We start from the raw sequence: 15,009 nt of genomic DNA, 5'->3' as shown, positions 1-15,009 counted from the left end.
CTCTCCCTCGTCCATCCTCCCCCAGAACGACTCTCCCCCCCATATATAGATCCTCTTATTCCACCCTAAATGCATTTTGATATGCACTACATGGCACAATCCTACAAGATCATTGGTAACCGACAGGGAACAACCGGAACATCCATCTAATAGCCCAGAAACACTGAGTCAAAGGGTTCGCCCCTCCTCCCTTACACCCTACCTAACCTCCCCACCTTCCCACTTTCCTCTCTATCCCTCTTCCCTCTTTTCTGCTCCCCTCTCCTACGACCTAGCTCCCCATCAGCCCCTACCCCCTTCCCCGATTTTCCCCCAATTTCCAAACCACAGTTCACATTGACTAATCAGGGTAACTATTAGACTGTATACACTCAGATATTGATTGTAAAATTATCGACTGTACTATGGAGTACTGAAGATATGTCTATGCATACTGTGTATCGCCCTATATTTTCCTTAATAATTTTTTTTTTTAAATAAATAAAAAATAAAAAACACTTTCTAAAAACACTGGTTCTGAATCCTCCACTTGAGGATCGCTATTGGTTGGTGAGCTCCAGTGAGTATCATTCTGTGGTAGAGGACTAAGGTTCGGAGTTGGGGTGTTTTTAAGCCTCCTTGTAACACATAGTTTGGCTTTCTTTAATTTACTTATTAGATGCCTATGGCGTCTAGCGCTACTAGCCCACTTCTGTTTGTTACAAGCCCAGCTATTTTTAGGTAACCGCCCACATCCTATTTGAACAGCCAGTGTTGTATTTACGGGCTGTGTGCTTGCAACTTTTCCTACTACAGCCACAGCCAAGGACCCTTCAGGGTGTTGGGGGGCTACCAGTCTCTGAACTCTACCCCTTGAGGTCCTAAAACACTGAATGTTTGTGATGCTCGCTCCTGAATTTATGTTTCGAGGCCTAGCAGGGGTCGTTTTATATGTCACAGTATCGGATTTCGGGGCTCTTAAGGAGTTGTTGGGGGTTCCAGTGGCTTTTTGCTTTTCAGCGCACGTAAGAACCATAGAGCCTTAGTGAGTATATCAAGGGTTTTGTTTTTATATTTAGACCTATGGACACCCTTATTACAAAAAGCGGATCTTCTGCTCCTTAGGGTACACTGTCGGCCTAGTCATGCTGGTATTTTGTCTATGTCTACAGCTGCTGCTTCACAAGACTAGACCACCTCCCTTCTACACCTTGCCAACCTCAGGATTAATGGTCTCTGGGTGGGTCTGGAGGACCCTGCTTCGTGCCCCACCTTCCTCAGTTTTAAGGTCTTGAGGTTCAGTCTGGATTTTAGTTTTCCAACAGCCTGCTGTATTTCTTTCATACGTTTCCAAAACCCGGCTGTGCTCCATTGCACCATATTTTGGACCGTTACTTGAGTCATTAGATGTATGGTGCATATTACCCTGGGCCACCCCTGTGGCAATACCCCTGATAACATCAATAACCCCTTTCTGATTGGGAGGGTCAGGACGAGTCAAAAAAACAGGGCCCCAATGCGAACACCCTGGAGCTTCGGAGGCCTGTTCTGCCCTAGACGGGGTTCCAACACTCAGATTTTGTGACTGACTGCCACCTGTACTACTGTCAGAGTATGTTGAGGAGGAGGGGGAAGACCAATGCGTGCATGCACTTGATGTAGGGCTGGTGGGGTCGTACGCCCCTGGGGGTGTAATTGGCGACATCAGATATGGGGAAGTAAAATGGCGTTCATACCAAATAAAGGCCTCTGAGACGCAGGAATCACTGGGGCTGGGATCGGGTGATTGAGGTACGGATAATTGCAACCCTTCGGGGGCATGCTAGAAGGCCAACTGTGCGTTGCAGCGGCTGTTGCTTCAGAACTCTCCAGCATACCCACCAGTGCCCTGAGAAGTCCAATACATCCAGAATAAGGGTTCTCTATGGGGTGATCATTTTCCAAATGTGTGTACAAAAGACTAGGAGGGCTAGTTATACAGTGTGTTGGTGCTAGGTCGCCCCATGCACATCTATATTAGGCTGCTCAAATGTTAAGCACTTGGTCCGCTGCAGATTATGTGGAACAGCCTGAGGTATAACTGTATTTTTAAAAGACAAGTCTAAAGGCAATGATTGTAGCTCAGGGGGCGCCTGCTTCTTCTTGCGGTTCTTTAAAGAAAGCCGATTTATTTTAGGTTTCTTGCACTGGTTAGGGTCCCAACCATTGGTTCTACACGGTACCGGGTGTTGTGTGCCTAAGGGTGTAAGCGCCCCACTGTCAGTGTGTCCAAACCCTTGCACATAAGAAGTTCCTGTAGAAGTGTTCACGGTACAGGGCATAGCCTTTATTATTGCTGGAGTGGTGTATTTAAGGGCTGTACCTGGAGTATGGAAGCTGTCTGCAGAGCCGATGCCTGGTTTGTCCTGGTGCCCTGTGTTGATCACAGTTGCTGCTGAAGTCTTTGTGTTTTGAGGGGCAGCTGTGTTGCCCTTTAAAGGCACTAACGGTCATTTTGCCTTACGGCGACTCCTCCAGAGCTCTTTTGTGACGACTCTATGATGTAAAGATAACAAAATACATATTAGGTATTGCTTTATCTCTCTTTATCCTGGAGGATAAAGAGGTTTGAGAGACAACAAGGTTAGTATTTGGCTCTACAGTTTCTAAAACGTACCTGCTGTGTTCTATTATGAGGGTCCTTTCCTTATAGGTGGTCCTTCCTTAGGCGATGGTGACTTCCTTTTATGGACCCTCTTTTAATGTCCTCTATTGCATTCTGTGTCACCGGCATGTGGCCTGTTTGTGCCGCCTGGGGGTCTGGAGAAAAGAAGAATAAAATGTTGCATTTACAATACAATACACTGACTATGCAGGCTCTTTGAGGTACCATACACAGGGTTTTTATTGGGGTTTTCGATGGTTCCATAGCATTTGCACAAGGACTCATTTTATTTACCCACAAAAGCTGTATCCTGAGACAGTATGCCTGGGTCGTCTTGAGCCTGGAAAATTTGTTGTAGAGGACACACCGCTAACTGTAGTTCAGCATCATAGCCTGTGAAAGCAAACAAACACAGGAAAACATTAATGGCTACAATAAAAAATAACGCAATCAAGACAGCGTTGTTTAGGATGGATGTTGGCAAGGTTTTCTGAACTATAAATCTCTAGATACATATACCTACAAACGTATAGTTTGAATACATGTTCAGCATAGTTTCAGAGGTATATACTAATACAAATTGTATTTAAAAATACATTTTTTACATAAACAATAAAAATAAAACTTTATTGAATGTGTACGGCTAAAAATGCAATAAAAAGACTTTAAAAATGCAGGCTCAGGTCCCGCTAATTCCACCGTTCTTGGACCTGTGCGCTTAGGTATTGCAACTTATGAGCACCATATGAATCATCTGTCCCCTCAATAATACTACTGCTTTTGTGCAACCGTCATGGCCTGCAATGGGGTAATTAATCCACAAATGATGTGCCTTGCAGATATATTTGACTGAAAATTAGACCGAAAGAAGGCATTGATTTACTTATATCAATACTTTTGCATGACTCTGAGGTACAGCAGTGGCTCCTACTGAAAATTACCTTTATGGTTTTTTTTTAAGAATTGACAGCTGAACAAATTTGAAAAGAAGAAATGAAATCTGTTGATTCATTTAGGAACTGTGAGTAAAAACCCTACTTTGGCAGTCATTTTCCAATATGGCAGGTTGTGGTGCCAACATTGCTTAAAATTCCAATTTTCGAGCCTCACAAGCTGCTAGTTACTCCTTTTTAGTTTGGCCAAGATGTACCCAGTAAAGAAGTGAAATGCATTGCACCAAACACTGTGATTATTCAATTTGTGTCTGAGTATGTTATTATATTGCTTCTTCTAGTTCTTGTGAGTTAAAAGGGTGAGCAGGCCTAAAATGTGCTTCCCTACACCATTATCTAAAACCCACCTGCAACTTATGTGATGGATGGTAGGGGAAATCAGGTCAAAGTGTAGCTGTTCAAAGCATGTATTTGGCTTTAATGTTTTGCACTTTGTCTTTCTCTTGCTACCCCACACAAAACACCAAATCCTTGATTGTCAATGATAAAAATGAAAGAAATTGGTGCAAAATAAATTTCGATTGTAAAACCAGAATTACTTGAAGCACACAATGGCAGCTAAAAGGGTCTCCAAGAGAATTATCCGAAAAATATACACACATGTTCTCTAGGTTTTAAAAGGGCATATGCCTCTGACCTTAGTGCCCAACTGTTTGAGAAACTGGCATCCTTACTTTTTATTTTGGCCCTCCCTGGTGATCTGCTAATGTAACATGTTTACTGAGTCCTAGGCCTGTCTCTGGATACTTGAGGTCCAAAATCTGTCAACGACTTGGAGTGGCATGAGTGGGCTCTTTTAGTCGACCTTGGACCACTCCCTCTGCCCTGGGTGCACTGAATAATGTGGTGGCAGCAGCATATCGTGTTTTGTAAATCTTCAGCCTTAACTGGCTTTTTTCTGTGTGTCAGAGAGGGGACATTCTACTAACCCTTCCTATATAAAGATCTGCTGTATAACAAATCCCAAACCTTTTACTAACATCTATGTATTGTAGGAGGCTGGCCTGGCTTATAGTGGGTACCTTGTGGTACTTACACCTTGTGCCAGGTCCAGTTATCCCTTATTAGTAGAATAGAGGTGTTCTAGCAGCTTAGGCTGATAGAGGTGGCTATAGCAGAGCAGCTTAGGCTGAACTAGGAGACATGCAAAGCTCCTACTATACCACTTATATCATATAGCACTATATCAGGGGCAACACAAACCATATACTCCAGAAGTTGAATGCGAACCACCAATGGACCCCAGGACTAGGGTAGGTTGTAGAGGGTCACTGGGAGTGTCAGAAAACACTAAGGGTGTCCAAGATAGCCCACCCCAAGACCCTGAAAAGTAGGAGTAAAGTTACCCTACTGCCTCAGAAAGACAGTAAAGTTGAGACAGGGGATTCTGCAAGGACAACAACTGCCAGCATAACACTGAAGACGGATTCCTGGACCTGAGGATCTGTAAAGGAAGGGGACCATGTCCAAGAGTCACGCAAATGTCCAGGGGGGCAGGAGCCCACTAAACCCCGGATGAAGGTGCAAAAGGGCTGCCTTGGGTGGAAGAAGCTGAAGATTCTGCAACAACGGAAGGTGGCAGGAACTTCTCCTTCAGTCAGAAGGTGTCCCATAGCGTGCTGGAGGATACAGAGATTTTTCCACGCAGAAAGACCACAAACAAGCCTTGCTAGCTGCAAGAGTTGCAGTTGAGGATTTTGGGTGCTGCTAAGGCCCAGGAAGAACTAGGAGGTCGCCCCTTGGAGGAGGAGACAGAGGGGGCACTCAGCAACTTAGAAAACCCCTGCAGAAGCAGGCAGCACCCGCAGAAGTACCTGAACAGGCACTTAGAAGATCTGAGGACAGCGGTCGACTTAGAGTCACAAAGGAGAGTCCCACAACGTCAGAGTACAACTCAGCGAGTTGGGCAATGCAGGACGGAGTGCTGGGGACCTGGGCTAGGCTGTGCATGAAGGAAGTCTTGCAAAAGTGCACAGAAGCCCGAGCAGCTGCAGCTGCAGTTCACGCAGTACACAGGATTACTGTCTGGTGTGGGGAGGCAAGGACTTACCTCCACCAAATTTGGACAGAAGGGCCACTGTACTGTGGGAGATACTTGGGCCCAGCTCCTGTGTTCCAGGGACCATGCTCATCAGGATGAGAGGGGACCCAGAGGACCGGTGATGTAGAGGTTTGGTGCCGGCGTTGGCAGGGGGAAGATTCCGTCGACCCACAGGAGATTTCTTCTTGGGTTCCAGTGCAGGGTGAAGGCAGACAGCCCTCAGAGCATGCACCACCAGGAAACAGTTGAGAAAGCCGGCAGGATGAGGCGCTACAATGTTGCTGATAGTCTGCTTGCTACTTTGCGGTTATGCAGGCGTCCTGGAGCAGTCAGCGGTCGATCCTTGGCAGAAGTCGAAGAGGGAAATGCAGAGGAACTCTGGTGAGCTCTTGCATTCGCTATCTGGTGAGATGCCCACAGGAGAGGCCCTAAATAGCCCTCAGAGGAGGATTGACTACAGAGAAAGGTAAGCACCTATCAGGAGGGGTCTCTGACGTCACCTGCTGGCACTGGCCACTCAGAGCTGTCCATTGTACCCTCACACCTCTGAATCCAAGATGGCAGAGGTCTGGGACACACTGGAGGAGCTATGGGCACCTCCCCTGGGAGGTGCTGGTCAGGGGAGTGGTCACTCCCCTTTCCTTTGTCCAGTTTCACGCCAGGGCAGGGCTGGGGGGATCCCTGAACCGGTGTAGACTGGCTTATGCAGAGAGGGCACCATCTGTGCCCTTCAAAGCATTTCCAGAGGCCAGGAGAGGCTACTCCTCTCAGGTCCTTCACACCTATTTCCGATGGGAGAGGGTGTAACAACCTCTCTCAGAGGAAAACCTTTGTTCTGCCTTCCTGGGACCAGGCTGTCCAGGCCCCAGGGGGGCAGAAACCTGTCTGAGGGGTTGGCAGCAGTAGTAGCTGCAGTGGAGACCCCGGAATGTTAGTTTGGCAGTACCCGGATTCTGTGCTGGAGACCCGGGGATGCATGGAATTGTCCCCCCAATACCAGAATGTTATTGGTGTGACAATTCCATGATCCTAGACATGTTACATGGCCATGTTCGTAATTACCATGGTGACGCTACATATAGGTGGTGACCTATATGTAGTGCATGCGTGTAATGGTGTCCCCGCACTTACAAAGTCCGGGGAATTTGCCCTGAACAATGTGGGAGCACCTTGGCTAGTGCCAGGGTGCCCACACACTAAGCAACTTGGCACCTAACCTTCACCAAGTGAGGGTTAGACATATAGGTGACTTATAAGTTACTTAAATGCAGTGTAAAATGGCTGAGAAATAACGTGGATGTTATTTCACTCAGTCTGCAGTGGCAGTCCTGTGTAAGAATTGTCTGAGCTCCCTATGAAATGCTGCAGCCCATAGGGATCTCCTGGAACCCCAATACCCTGGGTACCTAGGTACCATATACAAGGGAATGATAAGGGTGTTCCAGTGTGCCAATGAGAATTGGTCAAATTAGTCACTAGCCTGCAGTGACAATTCTAAAAGCAGAGAGAGCATAAACACTGAGGTTCTGGTTAGCAGAGCCTCAGTGATACAGTTAGGCACCACACAGGGAACACATACAAGCCACAAACTTATGAGCACTGGGGTCCTGGCTAGCAGGATCCCAGTGACACATATCAAACACACTCACAACATAAGGCTTTCACTATGAGCACTTGGCCCTGGCTAGCAGGTTCCCAGTGAGACAGTAAAAACACCCTGACATATACTCACAAACAGGCCAAAAGTGGGGGTAACAAGGCTAGAAAGAGGCTACCTTCCTACATGTATGTGTCAAGGACATGGTCTTATAATGAGTGTGTACCACAGAAGGACTCACTGTGGGGTGTGAGTCTGAGTACTGGGACCATTGGGATCCATTTTGAATACCCCCGGGTTAGCATGGAACAAGATGGAGAATAAGGAGAGCTTCCCCAGACAGCGTGAGTGCATTGCAAGCATTCATGTAGCTGTAAGGTGGAGATGTGAAATGAGGGAAGATGAAGACATGGCACCTCTTACAAATTGAATGAAAATCTTGTTGGCAAAGGGCTGCTAATTAGTTCTTCCTGATACTCCAGTCCCTTGCGAAACTTCCACAGGAGCTCTGAGTCAGTGATGATGCCACTGAGAGTGCCAGCAACAGGAGCACCCATCAGTGCTAGTTAATTACAAAAGCACAAGCATATAACTGGGCCTCTACAAAAGACTAAGGGCTAGATTACCATCTTGCGGATGGGGTTACTCCATCACAACAGTGACAGATATCCAGTCTGCCATATTACAATTACATTATATCCTGTGGAAATCATAATACGATGGACAGGATATCTGTTGCATTTGTGATGGAATACTCCATCCGTCAAGATCATAGTCAGACCCTAAATCTGGTGCTCTGACGTAGTTCAGCCTTGGGGACAGTGACACTTGCCTAAGCGACTCCTTTAGCTTGGATATAAACTATTGACTTGGACTAATCTGAGTGAGTAGAGATTTATTGAAGTGCACTCGTGCCTAATCTGTGCCTAAAACCACATAGCTTAGAAGATCAATCAACAAGAAAAGCATTCCTAGAATGGGAAGACTACATCATTGGTGGTGTTCTACTTAGTTAGGAATTATAGTTGAATTTACAGCCTTCTAAATGAGCCCCAAATTGTGTCATATAACATTTTACTGTGACAATAAAGTACTTTCTTTTTAATAAGATAAGCACTAGGCTGGGCAACACTTCTTTGTCTGTTGTTTAGCTGTTGTGTTCTGAGCTTTTGAAACCCACATTATTGCATCCACGAGAAGCCTTTGGCTACTCACCCTCACTACTCTGAGAATCAAGTGCAAAAACAGTAAGCTTGGCCCACTGCACAGAGCTATAGTATGATGCACCCTAGGGCACCAGTAGCAAACAACCTAAACCACCACGGGCACAGCTCTGTGACATCCCAAATGGGGTCTGACCACAATGCATTGTAATAAAGTTGTTGAGCAATTGCTCTTGAAAGAAATATATTTTCTAGAAACAATAACATTTCAGGATCATATACAGTTCAGCAGCAGGACCTTGGCCCTGATTACAACTAAGGGCCCCATTACGAGTCAGGCAAACAAAAGTATGAAAAATACGCATAGGCCATTGTGCCACGTTGTCTTGTGTGGAATGCTTTTTCTATATGTTTGCTAATGTTACATGTATGGCAGGCTTTGATGTATGTTAACATGTTCCTTGGTTGTGCGCTTAATTTATGGGACTGTATGACAGACGTGCTAACCTACGATTCAGGATTCAATAACGCATTCTTAGCTTAATTTTTGCTAACACAAATTGTATCTGCTAATTCTCAGATGCTTCTTCTGCTCATGCTGTAAAAGCCAGACCACGGTTTTTCCATCCTCCATAGCATTTTAGGTAGCGATAAATCTGCTTGTAAGTTGATCTTCTGCGGGTATGGGGTTGGCAGAATTAAAAGAACCAAAAAAGTACCTTCTGTAACTTCTGCCCTGTGTATGAAATACAGGAGCAGACGGTGAGGGCACCTCACTTATTCCTTGGCTCCTAATGTATACAAAAGACCTCAGAACTGGGGCAGGGCGGCAGATTGACCATTTGCTAGAGAGAGACACTGGAGCGGGGCTTCGGTTTGAGGCCTACTGCTATAGAGGGATGTAGGGGGCTTTACATGACTTAGCCAAAATGATGATCTATTAATGTAAGCCACCTAAATATACTACTGTGAGCCAGGTAAATACAACATAGCTAGGGATTTTACTAATAGGTTAGGGAGGGGTTATTAATAACATATCTAGCTTTCACCCTTATTTAATGTCTGCTTGATCAAATGTTTATTATTGCGATCATAATTATTATTATAATGCCAATAATATGTGCATGTACTAATTCTTGAGTTCAGCCTTTTAGCTCTGCTATATCACCCCACCCTTTGCCTGCAGGTCTGACTGAAATCAAAAGCCGTATTGTACTAAAGAATAATTCACTGAGAGGGATAAGAGACAATTGCCAGTTTTCCTTTTTCTCTCTAAAAGTCATAGTTTTCTATTGCGGCTCTGGAAATCTGCTGGGTGTGACCCCAAAGATTTCGGCATTACACAACAGCGACTCTCTCAACCTGCGTTTTTCAGTGCAGCAAATGTCTGTGCCCTACATGTTTTTATTCCCCAAGCTAGCATGGCAGCAACACTGCAGGAAAGAAAAACAGCAGCATAAACAGCATGAGAACTAAAACGCAGTGCTCTGACCTAGCAAGCACAGAGGCAGGTGGCGGACAGATGCCTCACAAGTAATCCACGTGTATCTGTGCATGTCTGTGTTTGTATGCATTACCACTTTAAAGGCAGGCCTCGTGATTGTGCCACTGCTTGTTTCTCTCGCCACCATACATTCCCATTCACTAATAGTGGGATAGAGAATCATGCTTTGAGAACCTGCAATCAGGTGAAAATGCCAATTTGTCAAACTCTTTCAGGTTCCAGAAATCCACAAAAGGATAAACATACTCACATTACATAAATTGTGGGTGAGGCCAGTGTCCTGGTGAGTTTTTAAAAGGCTTAAAACATACATCTGCAGAAACACAGTTAAAATGACCTTGAAAATGTTAATTTGATAATGCAGAAAATCATTTTAGCGAAGCCTACAACTAAAAATTTCTAACTCACCCCAGGAGCCATGGTTGCTCAGATAAGAAATGTAAATGATTTACAGTTGGTTAAAGATGAGCGAAAAATACACAGAACCAAAAGATCAGAGCTAACTTCCGCTCAGATTAAAGAAGTAGCTAGAGGGGCTTATCAGACCAGTGCCCTCTAGATCAGACCACATCAGCACATCATAAAACGAGAACAATCCATTCACTGGATCCAAATGTGTCCCACAAATTCAAAGAGCTTAGAGAATGGTTCATTAATTGAATAAAAATGTGTCCTGGCAAGTCAAAAGGTCCCACCAGATCCCAAAGGGGAAATGCATCAAGAAGTAGGCAGGTCTTCATCTTCCAATATTTGCTATCAAACTCCTTTTGATGAACTGAGATCACAAGAGGAGATCCAAAGGAAGATTCCAACTGTAAGAAATAAAAATCAGCGACAAATATAGTAGCATCTAGGTGACCAACGCAAGGGATAAAATTGAGTTGTGACACATCCATCACTCGCAATTATCTTCTTATTTATGATTTGAACAGGAACTGACATTGCTTCATCTTAGATACAGAACTTCAGGCAGAGTTCCCTGAACAGGTTACCAGCAAAAAAAAGGGAAGTTCATAAGGATCATCCATGCCCCTTTTTTGTAGGTCACAACCTCAGGCTAATTAATGAAGAAGCAGCCTTGGTTTGCATTCTTTGCCCAGCCCAGAGTTCAACAGCCCAGCTATTGCCCCCTCTGTGTTCTCCTCAGGATAGGTGACCTGTCTATGTGACTGCAAGGTGGAAACACCTGTGGGATGCAGACTGTAAGAATGCTCAGTCACCCACTGACAGAGGCATCTTACAATATTGTGTCTAACTTCACAGTATTGGTATTCTCATTTTGATGCTTGCAGATTCTGGTAAGCTGTTGACCCAGATGCATAAGTAAGCTCCATCCACAAGCTCCAGACTTATCAGAGGTGCGGTTGAAAAAAATCAGTGAACTAAAGGACCATGAACAGAAGATGCACCTTCCCAAGCATGCTTACTCTGTGAATAATCTTTCCAGTAAATCAGAAACTCAAGGTGACCTTGAAACTTCTGAGGGTCATAAGTTGCCTCTACCTTATATTCGGTTTGCCCTTGACAATAATTGAAAGAGGTTTCGTCATAAATCGATGTTAAAAATTAAATTGGAATGAAATAAAAAAAACATGCAAAGTAAATTTAATTGAAAAACCACAAGACTGATCTGTTCAAAAGTACAAATTGGCAATATAAGAACAGGAAGTAAACGAGAATACAGACAAACCTTAACTCCAGTAGCCAAAGGAGGAGAATGTAATCTTGATTTTTCAGTGGGTTCCTTCATACAGTTGTGCAATCTTTCAGAAACAAGTTGTCTAAGTTTCTACAACTGATTCAAATAACCAAAGGATCAATATGAAAATAAGAAAGGAAATCTGTGGGATAAAATTCTTGTATGCAGAAAAACGGTAAGACTTTGGTAGCATTATGGGTTGCCTTGTTATAAGAGATTTTAGCCCGGGGTAAATGGGAGGCTCAATAGCATTACAGATCGTGTTTCAGACTTTTCTTGGCTTGCTCAGTTTGCCCATTAGACTGGGCATGATAACCAAGACAAAGAGTGTGTTAAACTCCTAATGCTTTACAAGGAGCTCTCCAAAAACATTAAAGATATTAAGTACTTCTATCAGAAATTATTGTATAAAGACAACAAATGTCTATCAAAAACACTGGGGCATTCCTTCTGCTGTTTTGTACTTTCAAAGGAGAAAAATGGACCATCTTTGAAAAGGTGTCTGTGGCAATCATTATTACTCAACATCCTGTTGACGGTGGAAGATCATTTGTAAATATTGTATGCCAAGCTTAAGGAGTGACTGGTAACTGTTCCAAATATGTGCAAGGGATAGAATGTGATAATTTATGTTCGGCACATATAGGATAGGTAACTACATATACTTGAACATCAGAATAAACAATTGGCCATCAAAAGTACAGTAAATCAAAATCCAAAGTAGTCTTAACTTCTCTTTGATCAGAAATGGCAGTCATGACACAACTTCATTAGATATAACTGTACTTCTGAAAAGTTATTAATAAATTGACAATAAACCATTGGAAATCATCCTCTTTAACACTGTTAGGTGAAAACTAACCAAAAATAGTGTGCATCGCCTTTGGATTAAAGCAGGGGTCTCTAAACTTTTCAGTATGAGGGCCACATCGTATATTTTATAAATATTCGCAGCCCAAAAAAACATAAAATGACTGTAGTTTATTATTGCCAGGCTCTGTCATAAACTGAATGGAATTATACAATCTTCAACAATGAATTATTAACAATCAAATTCTCTCACTGTGCTCTTTATCTGAATGAGAAACATTGTAAGATCATTGTGTGAACACAAGATAACATGACAATCTTCATGAATTGTGACAATTCTAGGCCTCCCCTTACCCTGCCAAATCTGCACCCTTGCACGCACCTGGGAAAACCACGCTCCTCCTTTAGTGTGGCACTCAGCCGGTGGGTTGCTCCGCAGTCTGCTGGACTCAGTGCTTAATTTGTATATAAAAACATGCTGGTGCCCAAAAGCCCTCCTCTTTAACACGGGGCTGCTGCATTTAAATGTGCGAGCACAGAATACTGAGGCAGCATAATCCTGAAGCCATCACGGGTCCCTTTAACTCATTTAAAGCCACTCCCTGTCCCTTCAGGCTCACTCTGGCAGCTTTCTGCCTTCTACCTTTGTGGCGCTCTCTCATTTTTCTCTTCCTCCCTCTTTCCCATATGTGTCTTTTGCTCGTAGCAAATGCTTGAGGCAGAAGAATAAGCGCCGGCCCTCAAAAATAAGGGCCGGTGCTCAGCACCGGAAACAATAAGCACAAATTAAGCAGTGGCTGAACTCTGGGTGTCGGCGCTTCACGTCCACTGAGCGGTGTCCTCTACTCCTCTGTTTCCACAGATCGTCACTCGCAGCTTTCAAGCCTGCTCCACTTGACCGGCGTTCCTCCCCAGGCCACGGTGAAACCTTGGGTTCAGGAACTTCTCCTCTCATTTCACGCATCGACGTGAAGGTATTTTTTGACGCTCTTTGTCTCCTGCCTTTTTGCCATCTTCGCGCAGCTCTCTTCATTGTCCATCCTCCCTTTCACTTCCTCCTCTTGTACTCCCTGAAATACCCCACTGGTCCTCGGCCTCCTGATATATGCCACAGATCTCTGATGACGGCTTCACCTGCAATGAGGAAAAACCTGACTTTTACGCTGTAAAAGTCTGTTTTTTTACTATTGCAGGTGAAGCCGTCGTCGGAGACCAGTGGCGTATTTCAGGTAAATAACAGTTTCCCTTTTTCTGCAATCCATTCTGCTTGACAGTCAGGATGATACTGATAACGCGTCCAGCCCTTATAAATTACCTGTACCTGGACACGTTGGAGGTCGGTGGATCTTTTAACCGAGTCGGGCTCTCCTCATCCTAAAATAGCTGAGTCATTCAGATCAATAATCTATAACTATTGTAGGCAGTAATCAATACTCAATTAATAGATCATTCTAGCACATCAGAAATCAATAACAGTTGGTATTTCGGCGCACCATGACCTTTCAGTCATGAATAACCACACCAGTTTATTAGAAGTTAGTGAATTTAGTTCCCTATATTAACAAAGCTAGCACGATATATATATGTCTCAAGACCAATTGATATATGTATATGAACATTACTAGCTGTCCATAACGGCGGAAGAAACGCAATCTACGCAATATCTGAATGATGATACACTCTGTTATAGCAACGCAAATCACTAATGTGACTAACTGTATTTAACTAATTGCATACATTCGGTCAGCATAACAAGATTTCAATTCGGCATGGTACATTGGATGTATACCTCGACTAACCTCTAATTAGCATCGGCATGTGGGACTTCATGCAAAACGAATTTAGTCAACACAAATTTGGAAAACTTCTAGCTAGGGCCCTGTCAAAATAGCAGTTGGTACCTAAAAGGAAAAACACAATGCATAATACATTTATCCTTTCATATTTACCAAATACAATCAGCATTCAAGAAAAGTCTTCGTCCTTCAGGTACCGGTTGATCAGCATGGGGCAAGTTTCGAAAGGGGCAAAGTTAAGGGCAAGCTTCCTTGCAACGGCAAGGAGAATGGGGCAAAGTTACTGCATAGGCAAGACGGGGCAAATCAAAGTTAAAGTCTCTAGGGTGAGAATTCTCAAAGCCTCTTTCTCTCAGATAGAGAAAAGGGTATCAGGGTGTCGTCCAAAATAGAGTCTGGCATCAGGCTCCAAACTGGCATCGAGGAAAATGGCTGACTTCTCTTTGTTCGGTGGGTTTAAGTAAGAAACATTCCAAATCTTGCAGGGTCTTCCATTGGAGGGTTCATAGGTTGGCTTCAAATTGTCCAATGAAAAATTGCCTTTTACTAGAACTTATTTGTGCATACATTAGCCTTGGAGCCTTGGAACACAAGTTGTATCATGGTTTGCCAATTATTTTTGGTATCTGTACCTTCATTGTCCGCACCTGCAGAGACTGACCTTGTGTCAAAGGGGATGAAACCGGCCTAGTACGAAACCTTGGAGATAAGTGTATTAGTCATCTCTGCTGGAAAAATACAATTTCAAGCAAGAATATGTGTTTCATTAGTTCAAGGAAAAAGCCACGCAGTTAGAATTTGAGACCAGGCAACTAGGCCAAAG

Source organism: Pleurodeles waltl, chromosome 8 (assembly GCF_031143425.1).
Source record: "Pleurodeles waltl isolate 20211129_DDA chromosome 8, aPleWal1.hap1.20221129, whole genome shotgun sequence".
NCBI classification, from domain to species: domain Eukaryota; kingdom Metazoa; phylum Chordata; class Amphibia; order Caudata; family Salamandridae; genus Pleurodeles; species Pleurodeles waltl.
This window is presented reverse-complemented; position numbering follows the sequence as displayed.